Here is a 22,113-nt window from a genome sequence, read left to right as displayed (position 1 = left end):
CCCCCCCCCCAAAAAAAAAAAAAAAAAAAAAAACCCTTTCCCAAAAGCCTCTGCCACTGGCTTTCTAGACATACCCCTGGCCAAAACAGCTTCTTCCTAAGCCAATTGCTGTCAGGGATTTAAATTTTCTCCATTGGCTTAGTGTAATCAAGCTTCCACATCTGGGACTGGGAAGGGGACCAGCATTCCCTAAAGCACATGGTTCCTTGGAAAAGTATGGATACTAGGAAAAAAAAAAAAAATCAGGTTCTGTTGGAAGAGAGTGAGTTGGGGATTGCTATTGGATAGGCAACCAAAGTTGTCTCCTGCAGCATACTGCCAGGTTGTTCAGAACAGCAGAGGGGACTCCACAGCTTCCAAAACCACCAGTCTTCATGGGGGAAATCTCAAGGGTCATTCAAGATGCCTCAGTTTCTTGAATTTAAATGATGCCTAGGAAAAAAGGCCAAAGGCCTAAAGAAGCCATGTTTTGTGCTCATATAAGCTTTATCTTCCTGCTTTTTGCCAGATGTTCTCTGCAAAGGAGAGTCCTTGACTTTAGGAAGGAAGCACACCCTTTATCTCACCAGTGTCTTCATTATTAATTCAGATGCTCCCACCCCATTGGCCCCAGTGCTGGCGTTTCTGACTAGAGTCCCTTAAATCTCAGACAGATCTCCAACACCAGAGGGACCACAGAGATTTTCACATCTGTCAGCCTTCAGAGTCTTTCCCTCATCCCATGAGATCTTACAAAATTAAGACTCTCTATCCTCTTTTTCTCTTCCCCTTGCCCATTTCATTTTCCATCATCCACATACCCTCAGGCTTGGTAACGTTCCGTCAGGAAATGGGATGGCTGAGAACCCTCCCCAGTGAAATTCGGTGTAGGATTCCATTAATCTAACAATCCCTTTGGCTAGCTAGTCCCAGTCTTTTCAATTTACAGAAATAAATCTGTGCTCTCAACTGGTGGAAAGAACTTTCCAGCTATTATTTCTCAGTTGAAAAACCATTCAATTGCTTTCATAATTTGGTGTTTTGTATCTGGCTTCCAAACACTGTCTCCTAGTGCTGATAATGCACTGCACTCATCTTAAGTGCTTCCCCTATCCACCCACCCTCCCTATTGTGTTTAAATGCAAGAGGAGACAGCAATATCCTGACCCTCCATTAGAGCTCAATTCCTTTTTCTTCTCACTTCTGTCTCCCTTTGTCAAGTTCCCTTCGAACCAGCTCAATAATTGCCTCGCACTTTTGTGATCTGTTATTGTCCCCTTATTCTGGCCCTCCCATTAAATGATTCGGGATAACTGTCTTTTTATAGGCTGGTTTACCCAATAGTAGATGGCCTATCTGGAGGGGTGCAAATATGCTTCATGGTCCTTTTTCAGACAGTTGCCTTAAAGGTTGATTCTGGAGCCTCTCAACATGAAAGATTGTCCAAGAGAATGAGGAGTGAGGGATGGTATCACAAGAATCCTTTGATGGGAAAAAAAAAAAAAAAAAGAATCCTTTGATGGGGACTCACACTTTAACATATGAGCTTGTTTGCATAGCATTTGCTTTTTTTTTTTTTTTTCCTGATTGTAAAAGTAATACATGTTAGGGGCCCCTGGGTGACTCAGTGGGTTAAGTGTCTGACTTTGGCTCAGGTCATCCCTGGGATCATGCCCCATGTCAGGCTCTCTGCTCTGCAGGGATCCTGCTTCTCCCTATCCCTCTGCGTGTCACTCTGTCTGCTTGAGCTCAGCCCCTCTCTCTAATGAATAAATGAAATTGTAAAAAAAATTTTAAAAATAATACACGTTCATTGTAGAGAATTTAGGAGAAAAAAATATTTCCTTTATATGGACAGACAGCTATCAAAGAGACTGGGAGGACTATATTGCAGGCAAACATTCTAATGAATAAGACTGAGTCACATACGATACTTGTGCAGTTACTGTAATATGCATTCGAGTTAGAAATACAGATCGTCAGTCCTTATGCTGGCAATCTGTTATCAAATTAACACTAATCATCGACATCTGAAACATCTAAGATATTTCCTTAAAGAAAGATGAAGCAGGTTAATTCAATAACACTCAACAACAAATATATTTAAGTTCCCACTAAGTTCCAGCTACCATCCTAGGTCAGGGAGTGTGGCAGCGAGCAGAACAAAGCACTCGTGCAACTTACATTTTTATAACTAAGACAGATAAAGAAGAAAATATATAATAAAGTGCCTCTTGCACAGAAGCCTGAGGGAAGTGAGGGCCTGCCTGTGTCGACAACTGGGAGAGGGCGAGTGCAAAAGCACTAATGCAGAAGCACATGTGGGATGCTGAAGGGAGAGCAAGGAGGCCAGTGTGACTAGACCAGTGTAGGCAAGGGGTTATGTGGCGAGGAGATGAGGTCAGAGGGGCCTAAGGAGGCTGGATCATGCAAGGCTTAGAACATGGAAATACTTCTAATTTGACTTAGAGTAAGATGGCAAGTCTGGAGGGTTTTGTGCAGATAAGATCTGACTTAATTTTTTTTAAATTTTTATTTATTTATGATAGTCACACACAGAGAGAGAGGCAGAGACATAGGCAGAGGGAGAAGCAGGCTCCATGCACCGGGAGCCCGATGTGGGACTCGATCCCGGGTCTCCAGGATTGCGCCCTGGGCCAAAGGCAGGCGCCAAACCGCTGCGACACCCAGGGATCCCCTGACTTAATTTTTTAAAAGAATTTAAATGGTACCAAATGGACAATTACAGATGAACAACATGACCACGGTGAAGAGAATACCAAAGAAAAGTACTAACCTGGGTAATTTCAGAAAATAATATTTTAATTATATATTGTATATAAGTAGTCCAGGTTCTCCAGAGAAACAGAACCAGTAGGAGATAGATACAGATATAGATATAACTACAGGTTGAGATTAATAGATGATGGAAAGATAGATGGATACCCTGTGATCTGTATTACCTCTCCCTATGATTTATTTTTTTTAAAGATTTTATTCATTTATTCATGAGAGACACAGAGAGAGAGGCAGAGACATAGGCGGAGAGCAGCGAGCCCGATGCAGGACTCGATATGGGGACTCCAGGATCACACTGAGCTGAAGGCAGACACTCAACCGCTGAGCCACCCAGGCATCCCTCCCTATGATATATTAAGAAACAGGCTCACACAGTTCTGAGAAGCCCCAGGATCTGCAGTTCACAAATTGGAGATGCAAGAGAGCCAATGGTTCCAATATGAGTCCAGAGGCCTAAGAATTAAGAGCGCTGATGGTGTAAGTTCTAGCTTGAGTCTCCAAAAGTCAGAAGAAAACCAATGCCCCTGCTGGAAGATAAGCAGAGAGAAAATAATTATGCCCTACCAGCCTTTTATTCTATTCAGCCCTTCAAGAGACTGTGTTTGGTCTCCACATGGGGTGGGAGGGTGGTGCTGACCATCTGCTTTACTCAGTTTACTGATTCAAATGTCAATCTCAGGGATCCCTGGGTGGCTCAGCGGTTTATTTATTTATTTATTTTTAAGATCTTATTTATTTATTCATGACAGACAGAGAGAGAGAGAGAGAGGCAGAGACACAGGCAGAGGGGGAAGCAGGCTCTATGCAGGGAGCCCGATGCGGGACTTGATCCCCGGGTCTCCAGGATCACGCACCAGGCTGAAGGCAGCGCTAAGCCACTGGGCCACCAGGGCTGCCCATGGCTCAGCGGTTTAGCCCCTGCCTTTGGCCCAGGGTATGATCCTGGAGTCCTGGGATTGAGTTCCACGCAGGCTCCATGCCGGTGTCTCTGCCTGTGTCTCTGCTTCTCCCTGTGCCTGTGTCTCTGCCTCTGTCTCTGTCTCTCATGAATAAATAAATAAAATCTTTAAAAAAAAATGTCAATCTCATTCAGACACACCCTCATAGACCCACCTAGAAATAATGGTCATCTAAATATCTGGGCGTCCCATGGCTCAGTCAAGTTGAAACATAAAATTAATCATTACATACATGTAATGTGATATAATGTAAGGCTTAAAACAAAAAGAACTTAAAGAAATATTTGATTTGAATTGGAGCATTTGTTTTTCACAGAGGTATGTTTAACAATTCTGAAACGACTCTATGTGCATTATAGGATTGTGCAAATAAGTAAATAGATTGTGGATAATGAGAACCAAGTATCTTAATAAAAGAGAAAGAAGACGTAAAGAAGGAAAAGGGGAGACTGCAAGCAACCTTGTGGTGTTGGATTGGAATCAGAGATATGAATGTGAATCATGGTTTATTTATTTATTTATTTATGATTTTATGATTTTATTTATTTATTCATGAGAGACAGAGAGAGAGGGAGAGGCAGAGACACAGGCAGAGGGAGAAGCAGGCTTCATGCAAGGAGCCCGATGTGGGACTCGATCCCAGGTCTCCAGGATCCCGCCTGGGCTGAAGGCAGGTGCTAAACCACTGAACCACCAGTGCTGCCCTGAATCATGGTTTTAAACAGAGATGTGTATATGTGTGTACGTGCACATGTGCATGGGCATACAGATGTTTTCTAGATCTTTCATTGAAAAGGGCTGGAAGTGGTGACACCCCAGTAATGATGAGTACCCCTGGTACCCACCATTTCTTTGTTTCTGAACATCATTCTTCAATCAAAGGAATCAGGGCTCCTTGGAGAAATGGCTGATTCCAGGCCTGGCAAGGGAAAGTCCAGGGATAAGCCTGGACTCAGTAGAATTCCAATTAATGAATGCCAAAGGAATGATAAAAATTATTCTTTGGTAAACATCACGGTAATAATAGTCACAGGCTAGCAAGACTGCCAGAACCAGTGGACAAAATGTGATGAGAAATAGAATATTTGCGTAGTCACAGAGTGTCTCTCCACAAAAGACTTATGAGTTACAATGAGAAAAAAAACCATAACTTGACAGTGAAGAGAGTCCTGGCAGACACCATCTTAACTGAACGATCAAATTCAGCATCACCAAAGAGGAGACACACTGATTTCTCCTCCTGATAGGCCGCCGCGAAAGGGGCACCATATCACCGCTTTAATCTTCTTGCCAAAAAATGTGTAACCTCTGCACAATTGTGAAAAAGCCTCAAGCCGGTTCAAACTGAAGGGCCCTTGAAAAGATCAAGGCATGGAAAATAAAGAATTGTCTCAGACTGGGGGAGATTTTAAAAACTTGAAAACTACTTATAATGTGGGACCTGGAGTGAATGTTGGACCAGAAAGAACAAAAATTGAGTAAGGTCTGCAGATGAGTTATGAGTAGTATAGAGGTGTTATCTTCCAAAATAGCCCTAGGCTACCAGGGCTAGGCTACTAGGGCTTCTAGTAGAAGACACTAATTGGAAGACACTAATTGGAAGGCTCTATGCAGGGAGCCCGATGCGGGACTTGATCCCTGGCCTCCAGGATCACACCCCAGGCTGAAGGCAGCACTAAGCCACTGGGCCACCAGGGCTGCCCATGGCTCAGCGGTTTAGCCCCTGCCTTTGGCCCAGGGTATGATCCTGGAGTCCTGGGATTGAGTTCCACGCAGGCTCCATGCCGGTGTCTCTGCCTGTGTCTCTGCTTCTCCCTCTGCCTGTGTCTCTGCCTCTGTCTCTGTCTCTCATGAATAAATAAATAAAATCTTTAAAAAAAAAAATGGAAGACATTTGGAAGACACTAATCAAATGTATTCATTTTAGGAAAAGGAAAAAACGCTTAGAATTTAAAAATCGGAATTACAGCAGAATTACACGTGTTGAGATTATGTGAAATGTTCCAATCAGTTTGATGTAGAAATTCAAAACGGTTCAAGTTCCATTCATCTCCAGTCTGGCAACTCTCTCTCCCCATTCAAATCCTTGAAGTCTGAGGACAAGGAGCCGTTAGATCCAACCCAAAGAAAGGAACAGTCATCTATGCAGAAAGAGGAACAAAAATTAACCCTCCATAATTGAACTCTGAACTCGGATCACCTTGAGACTAAAATTTTTCCAACTGCTGTAGAGCACCCAGTTTTACCCTTTCCTCTGAATTATGAAATGCATGATATGTACGTCTCTGAAAAAGGAGGAAAAATAACTATTCTTTGTTTCCGTTGTCCTGTTTCCTTCTCTATGAGTCGATCTTTTTATCCAAGTTCATTTCCATACGTAAATGAACTCTGCATGGCTCTAGGCAAGAGCTGGACCATGTGAGCTTCCTACTCAGTCTAATAATCCCCTCTTCACATTAATATTCTTTTGATATATGTTTCGATATTGTGTGTTTCCATATACTGTTCAGTAAGTTTATTTAGTGGGACAGGCATACTAGGGTACTCCACGAGGTCACATTACTAGATCCTGGTTGGGAGACAATCCTCCGGGGTCTCTGGCCCCTCCACACATCTCGTAAGCAAGGTGCTAACTCTCTTTGTTCCAAAGAGACCTGGAAACTCATGTTTTCCTATCTGACCCCGACACCCGCGTCACCTCCCAGCATCCAATGAAACAGTGGCAGAAAAACTTATCAGCAGACAAGGAGAGTGAATCCCCACATCCTTGACAGTTTGGGACAGTTGTTTTAACTTGCCAACCACAGGTACTAATTTCAGGCGTGAGAGTTTAAGACTGGTGGTCAATCCGGTAACTGCGCTATATGACTTGCCAATAAGCACCACACAAACACTCAACTTGAAACAAGAAGTTTAGCACCTATAGGAAGTTTTGGTTTATTTGCTTATCTATGTGCTTTTAACTATTTCTCCTGGAGGTCAGTGTGTCATTTAGGGGAGCAGCACCAACCTGTGTGTCTTCCAGCCGGCCCCCAGGTGGAGAAGTGACTTTCAGAAACCTGACTTCGCTGGTTACCGTGGTTCCAATCCATGGCAATGACATTTTAGCCCCCTTACCCATTGGGTCCCCAAGCAAGGGCCACCTAAGCTGCTTCATAATCTGGTTCTGCTTCTCACAAGAGCAAGTGCATCAGTCGTGTGTGTGTATGTGTGTGTGTGTTTGCACGAGCACCTTCCCACTTTCCCCCCCTCGCAGTAGGCCTGACATCTGTGATCAACATGTTTCCACAGGCCCAGAAAATTCCATTCATTACATTCCTGGTTCCATTTTAGAAACTGCTCTGAAAATCTCCCCGTCTGTTGTGTTCCGTTTGGGGGTAGCACGTGCGGCTGGGAGGACAGTCGAGGAGACCGGGAAAGGCGGCGCCAGATGGTATGGAGCACGTAGGGAGGCTGAGTACAGGGAGGCCTCGGACGTGTGTGTTCTTAGGAGCAGATGTGTGGCCAGGTTGCGGAGGCTCAGAAAGACCAGATGAGGCCTTGGCCACGGATCTTATCTTTTCTGTCTGAGATCTACCGAAGAGGAGCAGGCTAGGGCTCTTCCTTTTATCTGTTGGCTGGTGACCAAACTAAAAGCGCTCCCTGTGCCAGGAGAGACTACCCTATTTCGTTTGTTGTAAGGTGTCGCCCACTGTAAGATGCTCCAGTATTTTATGATCCAGTAAAAAAGAAAAACCATTGCCAGGTAGCCGTGACACAGGGCCTAGGATAAGACACATTCCAGTTTCAGAGATGTTAAAACCTGAAAAGCAGGGATGCCTGGATGGCTCAGTGGTTGAGCGGCTGCCTTTGGCTCAGGGTGTGATCCCGGGTTCCTGGGATCGAATCCCACATCGGGCTCCCTGCATGGAGCCTGCTTCTCCCTCTGCCTGTGTCTCTGCCTCTCTCTCTCTCTGTCTCTCATGAATAAGTTAATACAAATCTTAAAACAACAACAGCATGAAAGCAGTGTGTGGCTAAGGATGAATGACCTATGGTGACAGGGGTGCAGACTGTTTGCCTAGGCCACTTCAGGGCTTTATTGTTTGACTTAGCATGTGACTTTGTGTCCCTGAATAAATAATGACAGCTAGGAATTTCTGAATACCAGCATGTGCCTGTCCCATTTACCTTCTGGTCCTCTGGGCTACACTGGAGGGGGTGGATCCCATTTGACAGAGCAGGAAACTGAGCTAGTGAGGTTAGGTGAGGTGTGGAGGGGAAGCTGCTGGGGGGGGGAGGGAGGGAAGGGATTCCAGATTCAGTCCCAGCCTAGTCTCCGATCCACACGGAGAAGCTTGCAGTTCCTCTGAGGAGCTGTCACTTTGAAGAAGCTGCATGACTTGAGAGTGCCTTCGAGAAGGGTACCAAATCTAAATATTTGTGGATTTGTTTTAGAAACAAGTCCCACCCGCCACACAGCTGTCACACAGCAGTCATTGTGAGACTGCCGGGCTCTCTTGAAGCTCCAGTTAAAAGTGCAAGGAGGGGGTGGCGCGCGCCCCAGAGCAACCATTACTAGAGACACAATGGGGCTGATGCTTCTGGAAGCTGCAGAGTGCAGCGTCATTGTTTACCTCCTGTCAAGTCTTTATTCCTAAGGAGAAAGCCCTTTCAGGACTCTGCCTTGATAAGTAAGGCTTCTGGCCTTTTCAAGGGGCTGGGAGGTTAAAGCGTTTGAATTCTTCAAGCATATGCATAAAGCATTTCTAGCACATTCTTTAAAATATACCTTTCTCTCCCCCACCCCCTCCTCTTTCAGCTGGGATTTGAAGAAGCCTTCACCACACAGAATTTTAACTGATGGCAAAAATATAAAGCCTTGAGGTAATGTTTTATCACTGTTTATGATTGTAGCCAAAGAAGAGGCCTTGACAAGTGTTGGCTGCTGCTGGGTTGCCATGGCACTAATCAGTCAAGCAGGGATGGGATTTTGTAAAGCCTGCTTAACCCTTTTTCTTACCCATTAGTGCAACACTGAAAGAAAGACTCATTTCATGCAGTACTGGCAGATGAAGCAAATATGTCCCCTTGTAATGAAGCCTCGGCCCCGCTGCCCGGGTCATCCTGCCCCCTCTCCCCCTGGAGTTGCTCCAGCCTCGTGGGCGGCCACCTCTGGGGCCTCCGAGCACAGACACACGTGGCTTCCTCTGCCTGGAACACCCCTTTGCACCTGTCCTGGCCCCCAACTCCTATTTATGTTCTATTGAGTGAAGTAGCACCTCCTCCAGGTAGCCTTCCCATCCTTTCCTCCGCTCACTCTGGGTTAGAGACGCGTCCCAAGTGCTCTAATAACGCTCTGTATTTACCTCCACCTCAGCACACTTCACCTTGAGTATAATTATTTGAGACACTCCTGGTGAAGGGCATCTAGACTGGGTGTGGCCGTGTTTGAAGTTCTCCTTCACTACTTGAAAGTTGTGATCTTGGCCAAGTCACTGGACCTCTCTAAGCCTCAGCCTCCCCCTATGTGAAAGGAGGATAATAGTAGTGTTTACTTCCCAGAACAGTTGTGGGGGTTAAACGGGATAATCTAAACAAAATGCCTAGCACAAGGGGAAGTTGAGTAAACGATAGAGTAGAAACTCGTCTCCTCCACCAAAACTCCACCAGGGCAGGGGCCATGTCTTTAATTTTTGAATATTCAGGACCTGACATCGTAGGCGCTTCCTAAAAGTCGAACACAGAATGGTCAAGGCGTGAGTTTCTCTACGTAAATGAATGTTTCAAATAGCTACAGCTTACCCCTGAACACGCACAAAGAAAATCTTTTCTTGTTCCTTATTAAATTAATTCGCGTAGATTGGTGAAAATTTTGGAAAACACGGCATCGTAAAAAAACAAAATAAAAACCATCTGCGATCCTACCATCCACTGTTAATATGTTAGCGTACGTCCTTCTCTTTAATGAGCGTGTATACGTTTATATTACATTGAAATATTCTAATTTAATTTTCAAAATATTTGTTGACTGGTTCTTTATTGATGGACAATTTTTCATAGCGCCGATCCTGCAGGGAACAGCCCTGTGTCATATGTCTTTGCAAACATACAGCACTGTCCTTAAAATGTTTTTCTTGAACTGTTTGTGCCTTCCAGCAGTGTATAAGCATATCCAGATCTTGTGCCCTTATGGCACTGGCTCTATCTTAAAAATATCCTTGCCAAATCCATAGAGGAAAAATATCTCATTCCCCCCACCCCTTCTATAAATTGATCACACAGCTCCTCATTTAGATCTGATGACTCAGCGTGGTCATTTCCAGCATCAAGTGCTCATCCCTCGGAATCTCCTTGCAATTCCTAGGGGCTAATGAGGTGTGTGAAGCTCTTTGTCCCTACATTGAATGGCCCCAGATGGCTGGGCTTTTCTTCTGCGATTTTAGTTTCTTCCTACACCGTAACCACCATATGTGACTTCTTGCTGCTTCCAACAGAACATCAACACTTCTAATTCTCTATTTTTGATTCATTGTGTTTAACAAGCATTCATTGGACGCTGACAGTGCAGGAGGTTTTTGGAAAGACTTTGAAGGAGAAGGGAATATAAATAGCAATAGAACATATTAAGTACCTACCCCAAAAGAGGAAATGGAGTTGTAAACAACTATACAATGGAGTCAACTGGAGAGAGACAAAGAGTCCTAAAATTAGGACTAAGGACAAAAGGCAACAAGATTCCAAGGTAGGATCCAGTATTTCTTGAAACATGCTTTCAAATGCTACCCTCAGGAAACTAGCACTGAGTAAAAACCCTTCTAACCTTTGGCATAGAAACTACATAAAAGTATTTAAATCCTGTGCTAAATGAGATTAGGTAAACTTGATTTGGGGCTCTGGGTGCTTCTGGGTGCTTCTTTAAGGACTCTAACCCTGTTGGCTCTGACTACAGGAGTGTCAGCTGGCTCTTCAGAGAACATTCTTGCGTCTTTCTTTGGTCTCAGCTGTTTCTTACCGGGGAGATTTGGTCCCAGGATATTCCAATCAAATGCTTCTGTGTAATAGAAATAGTGAGAAGGGTGATAATAATGTGGTTTCTTTGTAACTGAACAATCGGAGCTTCTTGCCTTTTTATCCTCTCTTTGAAAAAGATGCTTATACAGCAGTGATCCAACTGGCTGAGACGTAAATATTACTCAAAATCTAAGATATTTTATTTACATGTGGCCAAAATACACATTTTGAAAACTTTACCTAACATATATTTCCTGATGTCCACAGGGTGCCGGGCACTGCATATTGGACTATTGGTTTGCAAATTCGTAAACAGAATTGTTTTGTTCAATTTTCACCCGGATCTACTGGCATCACCTAAGGCCAAATGTGATCAGCAATAAGATGACTTTTTTTTTTTTCCTGTAGGACCTTCAGCCTATAGCATAGAACCAATCTCACCAGGGGAATATCTGATTTAGTGAAACATGTATTCCATTTCCCTATAACATATTATCCCATATAATGTTCTTGTGATTGCAAAGATGAAACAATTTTACAACCGATAATGAATGATGGCCAATTTTTCTAGAATTGTGTTTCATCTTTGTCAGCTTCACGAAGGTGTTCACATTTTCACATACATATTTCCAAAGAGTGTCTGTGCTTTGGGAAAATGTTCTGATAACTAATCTGACATGTATCCTTTTCGCAACTCTAAGAGAGAACATAGATCCTTTATTGCCAGTTGTTTCAATAATTTTTCTACAATGAAAGGATTCATGAGGTTAAAAACTTCCATCCTGTATGACTAACTCCTTGATTTTCTAGCACCACTTAAAACTGGTAGGCAAAAGCTGACTTGTTTGACTTATGTCCCCACAAAACCTTGCTTCTTAAAAAAAAAAAAACAAAAACTAACAGTTGTTCCAGATAGCTGACTCAGGGCTCTCCTTTAGAGCTGGTTATGGACATATGTATTATGCTGCTACTCAGCAATATCTTCAGGGGCTACTGAGGCATAATATTTGATTGGTCCTCTACTCAATTAAAAAGTTCAGTGTGGTTGGGCACCTGGTGGCTCAGTGGTTGAGCATCTGCCTTTGGTTCAAGTCGTAATCCTGGGGTCCTAGGATCAAGTCCTGCATCAGGCTCCCCATAGGGAGCCTGCTTCTCCCTCTGCCTGTGCCTTTGCCTCTCTCTGTGTGTCTCTTATGAATAAATAAATAAAACCTTTTTAAAAAGTAAAAAAAGTTCAATGTAGAGTATTAATTTGATTTTGTGTTAGTAAACAAAATTATAAATTCAGTGACAAAGGGAAATCCTATGGTAACAGCTGTACACATTAAGGTCATTATCATAGCGTAACTTTTTAAAAAAATATTTTATTTATTTATTGATGAGAGACACAGAGAGAAAGAGAGAGAGAGAGGGAGAGAGGCAGAGACACAGGCAGAGGAAGAAGCAGGCTCCATGCAGGGAGCCTGACATGGGACTTAATCCTGGGTCTCCAGGATCACGCCCTGGGCTGCAGGCAGCGCTAAACTACTGAGCCACCTAGGCTGCCCATAGCATAACTTCTTTAGGTTATATCTGAAAACTGTCCTTTACTCTCATCACCAGCAATTTCTTGCAACCCTTCCCTCCCACACACATGCACACACATAGATCTTACACACTAACAGGGCTTCTTACAGGTCAAAGCCGCATCTATGGTTGAGCAACTAGCTGGGAAAACTCAAGGTTGACAAAATAATTTACTATTTGTTCCAGTGAATGCCTAAAGTCAGGAACCCTATTCCCCAGTCTCTGGGGGGCAGCAGAAACCCCACTTCCATAACAGGCGGTTAACAAATCCTGAAGGCCTAATCATGTTGACCAACACCCCCTCCCCCGCCCCCACCCCCCACCCCAAATACACACCTGCTCTTTGTGATTCCACTTTTCTGGCTCCCACTGGGTCTCCACACCTCTGCGCAGGACAGCATTGAGCTCAGTCCTACATTCAAGCTCTTTTTCTCTAAAGCAGTAGTTACTCAAGAAAGTCTTAAGTTGTTACTGGCTTTAACTAGTGTCCAGCTTTTTTTTTTTTTTTTTAACACATTCCACTGAAAAAAAAACCCTCCAACTAAGCCTATTAGATATTTTTAGTTCACCTCAAAAACATCTCAATAGCAGTAGTCTATGGATTAACTCTAGTAGAATGGCAACTGGCCAGAGTCATGACAACAGGTGACTTGCAATCCATTCTAGGAAGAGCATTTGAAATAATGTTCTGCTCATCTCAATCATCCCTCCCATAAAATGAAAGAATCCAAGAGGGAAGTCTTGACAAACAAGTAGTGAGAATGAACTATAGTCAAACTTAAGAACATCACCCTTATCCCAAGGGTTAATTTTTCTGTCGGTGATGACTCTTATTTCCAGTGGGCATTCCTGGGATGTTCATGCTGAATTCCCTCACCAACCAACTGGGGATAGGAGGTGGAACTCAAACGGGCATTGTGGCTGCCTTTCTAAGTCACAGATGATTCATCAAAAGCCAACCATGCCACTTACCTGTGATTGGGCTGAGATGTTAGGTGACGTTTGCTGGAGTTGTCTGGGGAAAGAGCCCGTTGTCTTTGCATCCTGCACATGAACAAGGATGAAGTTAGTGCCATAGAGGGCAGAAATAGAAAGAAGCTGGATTCCAGATGATATTGTTCAGCCCCTGAATCAACCACCCTTACAGGCTGCCTCGACGTAAAGTTATCTAAGAGAATGCACTTATTGTTTATGACATTTGGGGTTGGTATTCTGTTACTTGAAGCCATAGACATCTTACTTGAGACAGGAATCCGCACAGTGTTTTATAAGGTTTTCTCTCCACCAACAGTAGCAGAGCCCACAAGAGGGAGGCAGTGCTCTCCCAGGAAGAAGGAGGGGCCTTCCAGCTCCAACAAGCCCCCCAGGGGCAATATTGTCTGTTTGATCTGAGCAGGGAAAGTGGGTACCCTAAAACTCAGCCTGACCACCTGCCCTGGGGACACAGACTTTTTGATGAGGGAGGGGGCAAGGAGAAATAATTTTGAATCCAGCAAGTCTGTAAAGGCAGCTAAATGTGTATGTGTATTGGGGTTGGAGGATAAGACAGCTCTGGGTGAGCTTGAGGGGGAGCTGAACATTAAAGAGAGGAAAGATAATGAAGAGAGTTATGTGAGAGGATACTAAAGATTTCTTTTTCTTTTTTCTGCAAAAGTATGTTACATTTGGATCACCTGATTTATCTGTTTATTTTTAAAGATTAGCTAGAACTTAGTTCTGAATCCATCTGGTCCTGGTGATTTTTTTTTTTTCAAATAATAAGACTTTTAAGCAGAGCACCAAAAGGAAGCCATCTTCATCCTGATGGTGCCCTTGGCCACTAGCCTTTCAGCCTCAGGATAGAACAGACTTGGCCCCTTTATTCAGCTCTCCTGAAAGGCCAGGGACACTAGTATACATCCCAGGAGCACCTCCATGAGCTAGTACTATCTCTCTTCCCTTTGGGTTGATTGATACTAGTCCCAGGGCTAGTTGAATTTGGATTAGTTGGGTTGATCAATACTAGTTCAAGGGCTCTTTGCAGCAGGTCTTCAGGCTCTGATTCAGTCTAGAGGGTAGAAGTCCTTCTCTATCTAACCCAGCTCAGGCCAAGGCCATGCTTCCACCCTCAAGCTTCAGCTTGCCTGCTAGCTGCAGGACCCAGTCCTCTCTGGGGGAGAAGCAGATGGATTGGTGTGGTGGAGAAAAGACAAGGGGCATCAACTTCCAAACTCATCAAATGTTTAAGAGGAGAAAAGCTGAAGCTGGAAGAATTAGATCCTCTGGAAGACGAACATAGTCAGCCTTGAAGAAGGTGTAAAGTTAGGACAGGAGGAGGAGAAGGTTATTCCAGGTCAGAAGGTACATCCTACCTTAAGACATAAAACCAGGAAAGCCATATGGTAGGTAGCTTGGATGAAGTTTGGGGCTAATATAAAACTGATTGGATAAAATCAGAACTTGATCAAGGAAATCTATGAGTGCTAGATAGAGTTTGGTCCTGGAAGTGGTAGAGAACAAGATGACATAGTGAAACAGCATCAACTTTGTGGTCAGGAAGACCTGGGTATAAATCTCTGTTCTTCAAATGCTGACTTTGTGAACTTGGGCAAATTGCTTAAATTCTCTGACCCTCGTGGGATAGCAATACTTTCTCAGAGCTCTTGCTAGGAGATCATGGCTGTAAAAGAGAAGGACTGGGATATCGTGAACTCTTTTTCCTCTTCTGTTGGTTTTAAGGAAGGAGGATACAGTCTCCTGAGACCCCAGAGGAAACAGAAATGTCACTGGGGGAATGAGGTTGAGGAAATGGCAAGAGGATATCAGTTTGAAACAGACAAGGCTGGGAAGGTACCAAACCGTACCTGTGTGTTTGTGGGGGCAGTTTTCTGGGAGACAAGTTGTAGAAAGAGCTGGTGGAGAAGACAAGACAATAGAAGAGGAAGAGGAACTAGGAGAGTGAAGTAAGAAGACTAAGATTTCCTCTGCATGTCGGACTCTGGGTCAGACACATAGAAGACACATCAAAGCATTGAATTGGATGATTTAAACTATGACAAGTCATAGAAAAAAGAAACTAGCCATCAGAAGAGTTGTGAATAGAGTTCCCCCAAAGCTAATACATAACTTACAGTACCCTTTGGGGAGTTCAGAATTATATATTATTTTTTTAGCTTTGTACACAAACACATAGATTTTTTTTCCCCTTGAACATGGGGTGGAGGAAGGAGAGACATATAATGTCTGTGATATTTATGATGGCATTTGAGGCATCCTGCCAAAGAAGATACACAATTACTAATTTTAGGATGAATGTGATTAATCTCTAAGATACTAGAAGAAAAATACAATGCCCAAATAAGAGACACTATTTTTTATCAGTTGTTTAACTATTATTCATCTAAAAGATTTCAGATCTTAGAAACATGATCATAAGAACCTCACAGATACTTCTCAGGTTTTTCGCATGTTTTGAAACACTGAGGAAACCATCTGCAGGAAATGTGGCAGATGCATTAAAGAATATTCTTATTAGGACAAATTAAAATAAATAGATGTGTGAAAAGTGTCTAGCATGATGTCCAGCAAACAAGACAAACTCATTTAATGTTAGGGGAATCCAATTAAATCCTTTAATCCAAATTCAATCCAAAATACTGTCAGACAGACCTTTGCTTTAGAACAGATTTGGGTCCAAAAATGTGGCTGGAGTAAGCCTCAAAGGTAACCATGGCTATTGAAAGTTCCCAGAGACAGGTTGAGGATTATTTGAAATTCACTCCATTTTTCAATATTTAATATAGTGGGTTACAAGAATAACATTTCTGTTGAGGTTTTCAAAATCCATTGATTACCTAACGGCACAGTTGACCAGAAGGCTGTTGGGATTAAGGTGCTATTTCTGGTCATAGAAGAGTGCAGTGATCCACAGAAGAGGGGGTTCTACACATACATTCCTTCCCTCGTAAATCTTGGGTGGCTATCAGATGTATTAATTAGAGATTTTTTTGTGTGTGTGGACGCATTCCCATTCATTGAATTCTCATTACTTCCCACATACTTGCAGACATTCTCTTACTTAATTCTCATAACAACCCTATGAGATAAGTATGATTATTTCATCTTCATTTTGCATATGGGAGAACACAGTCTGGGGTAAAACCAGCGCTGGGTGGGTAGACCAGCAGAATTTGAAATCAGATGGATCTCAGTTTAAATCTTGGCCCATGACTTTGGCATTTCCTACCCATGATGGGCCTCCATTTATTAATTCCAGCTTTGATAGAATAATTCTTAGAGAACTACAATCAGAGGTTCAGGTTAACAATTAGTTAACAAATATTTTTTAAATGACCGCTAAGAGCAGGTTGTGGACGTCAGATGCCCAACATGCAATGTTTGGGAATAACTGGCTCATATTTGTTTTATTCATCAGGATGTTTAACGTTGTGAAGACCCCGTCTGAATTTACTCTGCACCATGGCACCAAGCCAGAACTAAATTTTTAGGAGTTAGTAATCCCTAATTGATTTGGTGACTTTCTCTTTGTTTCTTAACAAATCCCCTCCCACCACCTTCCCCCTCCATAATGTAGGTGTTTTATATCCTGTTTGCCTCCACCTGCACATATATGAAGGGAAAACTGAATAAACACATAGTTATATTTATCGTCTCCAGTGCACTTGCTTCCTTCTTGTACATCCAGGTTCCCATGTGGTAACATTTCTTAGCTAAGGTCATATGGCAGTGAATTCTCTTAATTTCCCTTGATCTGAAAATGTTTCTCTTTCACCCTCATTTTTTAAGCACTTTAATCAAGAAACAGTTTACCTTCAGTTAAACGCACAAATTTCAATGTTCAGCTTGGCGAATTTTTATGTAGGTATATACTCATGCAACCACTATCCCAATAAAGATATAAAGATTTCTGTCACCCCTCCCCTGTGCCTCCTTGCAGTCAATTTCCTTTCCTGTCCCCCAAGACTCGGTAATCACTAATTCGTTGTCAGGCACTATAGTTTTGCCTTTTCCAAAATGTTGTATAAATAGACTCATAGAATACGTGCCCTTTTGAGTCTGGCTTTCTTCACACAGAATGCATTTGAGGTTCATCCAAGTCATTGCCTGGATCCGTAATTCATTTCTTTTCATTGCTGAGTAGTATTCCATTGTATGGTAGGACCACGGTTTGTCTATCCACTCCCCCATAGGGACACCTGGGTTGTTTTCACTTTCTGGCAATTTTGGATAGAGCCAGAATATAATAATTGGAAATGAGTTTTTGTGTGAATATGATTTTCAACTATCTGTTAAATAGAGGAACCCCAAGTTATAAACCGAGTGTGTGTTTAATATCATAAAAAGCTGCTTTTCAAAGTACCATCCCACCAAAAATGTGTGAGTTTTGGTTTCTTTTTATTTTTTATTTTATTTTATTTTATTTTATTTTATTTTATTTTATTTTATTTTATTTTGGTTTGGTTTCTTTGTAACCTAGTTCTTGGTATTAGCAGTTTCATTAACTGTTAGCCATTATCATTATGGCTTTTTTTTAATATCATTATGGCTTTAATTTGCAATCCCTTAATCACTAACAATCTTGCGCTTCTTTGCATGTGATCATTTACCATCTATATATCACCTACGGTGAAGGGTCTTTAAATCTTTTTTCTACTTTTTTTTTCCTGGGTTGTTTGTTTCCTTATTGTGGAGCTTTGCAAGTTCTTCATATACTCTAGCTACAGGTATTTTATTAGATATGCATTGCCCTGCAATCGTTTTCTCTCCATCTGTAGCTAGTCTTCATTTTCTTAACACTGTCTTTCAAAGAGAAGCTTTCAGTTGTGGTAATGTCTAATTGATTATTTTCTGTTTTATGGTTTGTGCTTTTGTGCCATATCTAAGAAATCTTTGACTAACCCAAGGTCACAAGGAATTTTTCCTATGTTTTATTCTAGAACTTTTACAGTTTTACATTATATATTCAGGTCTATGGACTTTTTGAGTTCGTTTTTATATATGGTTCAAGGTACTGTTGATGTGTTCTCTCTTTCTTTTTTGCATATGAATGTCCAACACCTTTTATTCACTTCCTGAGTCCATTGGCTCCCTTGATTCTCTTAACATTTATTTCATGTTTATTATATCTTTCTAGAATCTTATTTCATATTCACTTTGGCTAAGGACTGAGTTTTGAGCTTTAGTAATAAAACATTTGAATGATTCAGGAAGGAAGAATGAGAGGGAGGGAAGGAAGTAAAGAGCAAAACAAACAGAATGTCCATTGAAAATATTTGGGCTGTCAGTCGTGGTGTGCCTGAATGAGAGAGCCTGCCGTCCTGCCTGGAGAAGTTGTAATCGGGTGCCTGTCTCAGAACCAGGGCCCTTGGACAACCCCCACTGCCTAAAGTGCTCCAAGGATAAAGGGTGTCAAGAGAGAAAAGTATGCTCTGAATGGGAGCTAGAGGCTATGAAAGAATCATTTCAGTTTTACCTAGTTATATCCAGGTTTGAATCATTGTTTTCAGTGTGAAATGCCAAGAACCCCCACACCTGAGTAGGTAATCTTTTGTTCTTGCTAAGATTCAAATTAATAAATGTGAATCAGGCACACGGATGTCAATCTGGCAGCCTAGTAAAAACCCTGGGCAGGAAGGTTTCCTCCTCCTCTCCCTCCTCCTCCCTCTAGCAGGAAGGCAACATGAAGGAACAATTAGTCAACCACCCAAATAATTATTTGGGTTTCAGCTCCCAAAACTTGTGTGGTCAGAGTGGCTGCCTACAAAATGCAGAGATGTGGCACATCTGAACTATTATTGAGACTGTAAAATAGTTAATGGACACCCTGCCATTATTATACTCATCCTTGCAGATGGAGGTCCCTTTGTTCCCTATTGCTTCCTAGTTATCTTTGAATTCTGGAAGGACAGCATGTGAGATGACTCCACTTTATAGATTGTCTTTCACATTGTTGTTGTCTTACAGTTAAAGTCACAGAAAGTGCTAGTAGGATGAGATATTTGGGGGGTTTTTTGTTTGTTTTTTTAAGATTTTGTTTATTTATTCATGAGAGACACAAACAGAGAGAGAGAGGCATAGACACAAGCAGGGTCCATGCAAGAAACCTGATGCAGAACTCGATCTCGGGACTCCAGGATCATGCCCTGAGCCAAAGGCAGACACTCAACCACTGAGCCACCCAGGTGTCCCAGGATGAGATATTTGTATATATCTAACATACTGGTCCTGGCCATCAACATTCTTAATCAAATCGAATTCACACATTCTGTTGCGATTTGCACATGTGGTACGAAGTCCTCAGTCAACCAGTTGGTCTAGTTGCTCTAGGCAGACCTAGCTTCAGGTTGAACTGATACCATGCCAACCAGCTGGAAATTTGAAACAGAGAAGTTTAGTGAAGATCACATATATAAGAAACTTAAACGACTGCTAAAGCAATTCAGTAAGGTGCTGCATTTTCTAGGCTTTCATAAGACTTGATTCATATGGTGTCCTACTTGGCCATTTTCACACCCATTTCCCCCACTGGGCCACCAGACCCTTGTCTAGTTTATCCACACTTCATGACTATCTCTCAATCATCCTTGCATTTAGGAGAGTAACTAATTCAATATGTGTTCCATAAATATGTGTTGACTTTGGTTGAAAATTGTTTAATTTACTGAAGACATAGAAGGCAGTTTATCTTATGTTGTGGGTATTACAGAGCTTGAAGAGTTTGGCACTGTTGGTGTCGATGACATGATCAGCTGGCTGGAATTCAACCTGACGTCAGCCGGGTTGACATTTGGAATGTTAGGTCGCTAAAGCCACAAAGAAATTAATAGGAATACAGGCAAAGACCCATGTAAAATTTATTCGTAACTGGGTTTTCCTACGTCTAGGATGGATATCTGGTTTGCTAGGCGCTGTTTAAGTGCAAAAGATCCAGCAGTTTTCAGTGGCCCACACTCGGGGCAGGTGTGATGGTGGCGGCCTGAAATGCTAAGGCAATTTAAATGACAGGTGCCAAAAGCTTGAGATGTGGCTCAGGGAAGTAGCACACGCACTATACTCTGCTGCTGAAGCTTCAGGTAGGATGAAACATGAGTTTCCAGCACTACTTTCTAAGGGGACAGTTGGCAGATCGGGCATGTTCTGCAAGATGGGAACAGATGACGGTTAACCTGTGGCAGGCACAGGGCTCTGAATCATTTGTGAATCACTGAGTTCAGGGAGTGAGAGGGAGATTTACAACGTAGCTAGGAAAAGGTTTTCTGTATGGGCTTGAACTGAACTGTCTCTGTGAACCGATTTTTGCCCTTGGGAGGGAGGCATGTGGGCAATAATCTAGTAGAGCTCTGCTAAGTGCAGGGACTATCGGAGACTCGGGGAGCAAAGCATCCTGAACATCCGGCTTCCTGGTACTTCATCTACCTGGTGCCCTCTAATCACAGGCTTTCCCCAGGATTTTCTCCTGCACAGATGATGAGGCTCCTCCTTCTGCCTCAGTTTCGTGCCTCACACTGCCTGTTCCCACTCCAATGCCAGCAGCCTAGACTGATTCTGCTGGGACTGGCTACTGACGTGGGGAACTCTTAGAAACCAGGGATGCAGGGACAGGAGAGCCGCAATCAGCCTTCCTTGGCTCGTGCTTCTGCTTTGGATGCTCCTCGTGCCCTCTTGTCTCTTGAAACCCTGCTCTCCCCGGATCTTGTGTGTGCTCGTCCTGTAGGAGCATCTCTGCCCTCTTCCCCCTCTTGCACGGACTCCTGACTCCCTCAGACTTCCACCTCCTCTGTTCTGGTAGGTTGCTCAATGGCATACTCCACCCACCGGGTTTGCCATCCATCAGCCCCATTTGCTCTCAGCTCATCCTCTTTTCCTGCATTTGCTTTTTCAGAGCTTTACCTAATTTGTACGAATGTAACAATTTTATAAGGAGAGAGAAAAGTAATTCATATATATACTTTGCACACCTGAGCATTAATCTTTTTTAAGTGGCTTCCTGGCCTGCCTGTCTCGTAGCATATTGGTTAAGTGCATAATCTCTGAGGTCAGACATGCACAGGTTCAAATCCTGGGCCCGCCACTAATAGACTGTATTAACTTGGGCAAGTTACTCAATATTGCTGAGCATTCGTTTCCTTGTCTGTAAAATGGGAATTATAACTATCTAATGCATAGATTAAATGAGATACTGTAAGTAAAGTTCTGGCAAAGTATGGTACATAGTAAGCCTAAGTGACATTTATTGTTACTTGTAACACTTCTAAATATATACCTGTTTATACCTTATATACAAAATTAGTATAACTAGATACTATAAGACTTATAAGTCTTTTAAAATATCCCTTTACCATCTCTGCTCAAATTTCTCCTATTCTGTATTTTTCGTGTTTAGTAGAGGATATTGAATCATAAATGATGAGAAATTGAATTGCTAGTTGAATAGAATATTTGCAGTTAACATATGGTATTGGCTTTATCTTAGAAAACTGGTCTTAGAAATTTAATTTTCCTTTTCTTTCTTATTTATTTATTTATTTATTTATTTATTTATTTATTTATAGCATTACATTATCCTCGAAGCAAAGTGGCCAAGTGCCCATAATATCTGGGCAACAAAACTAAGTTCAATGTAAAAGTATTTACTCACTCTGGGGCTCTCGTATTACTTGAGTTGGTAAATCAATATTAACTTGCACAATATCCTCACATCCATGAATTAAATTAGTTCAAGCCTTTTTTTTTTTCCAAAGGAGCCAAACCTCATAATTAATTTTATTTGGTCATTATCTAGAACATCGTAATAGTTTTTGGATGTCAGGTCAGACAT

The 22,113-nt window shown here is 42.3% G+C and overlaps 1 protein-coding gene and 1 long non-coding RNA gene across 6 annotated transcripts in view; one reads left to right on the top strand and one right to left on the bottom strand.

Annotated features, from left to right (window-relative positions):
* Positions 1–1,785: 1,785 nt before the first annotated feature.
* The window catches only part of LOC144296937 (uncharacterized), a 61,568-nt gene continuing 41,240 nt past the window's right edge, over positions 1,786–22,113 (bottom strand). The window contains exons 6-8 of one of the 4 annotated variants that reach the window (XR_013363871.1): positions 13,269–13,340; positions 10,732–10,770; positions 3,312–5,878 (exon numbers count right to left, since the gene is read on the bottom strand). This is a non-coding gene — a long non-coding RNA (uncharacterized LOC144296937). The other 3 variants (XR_013363872.1, XR_013363867.1, XR_013363870.1) reach the window with 3 other exon arrangements.
* The window catches only part of PCED1B (PC-esterase domain containing 1B), a 61,257-nt gene continuing 49,451 nt past the window's right edge, over positions 10,308–22,113 (top strand). For both annotated transcript variants that reach the window (XM_077870332.1, XM_077870334.1), the window contains exon 1: positions 10,308–10,461. The gene's annotated coding sequence lies outside the window, so the exon portion shown is untranslated. The remainder of the gene's footprint in view (positions 10,462–22,113) is intronic.

Source organism: Canis aureus, chromosome 25 (assembly GCF_053574225.1).
Source record: "Canis aureus isolate CA01 chromosome 25, VMU_Caureus_v.1.0, whole genome shotgun sequence".
Lineage (NCBI taxonomy): Eukaryota > Metazoa > Chordata > Mammalia > Carnivora > Canidae > Canis > Canis aureus.
The sequence above is the reverse complement of the archived record's forward strand: the minus strand, read 5'-3'. Positions and strand labels throughout refer to the sequence as shown.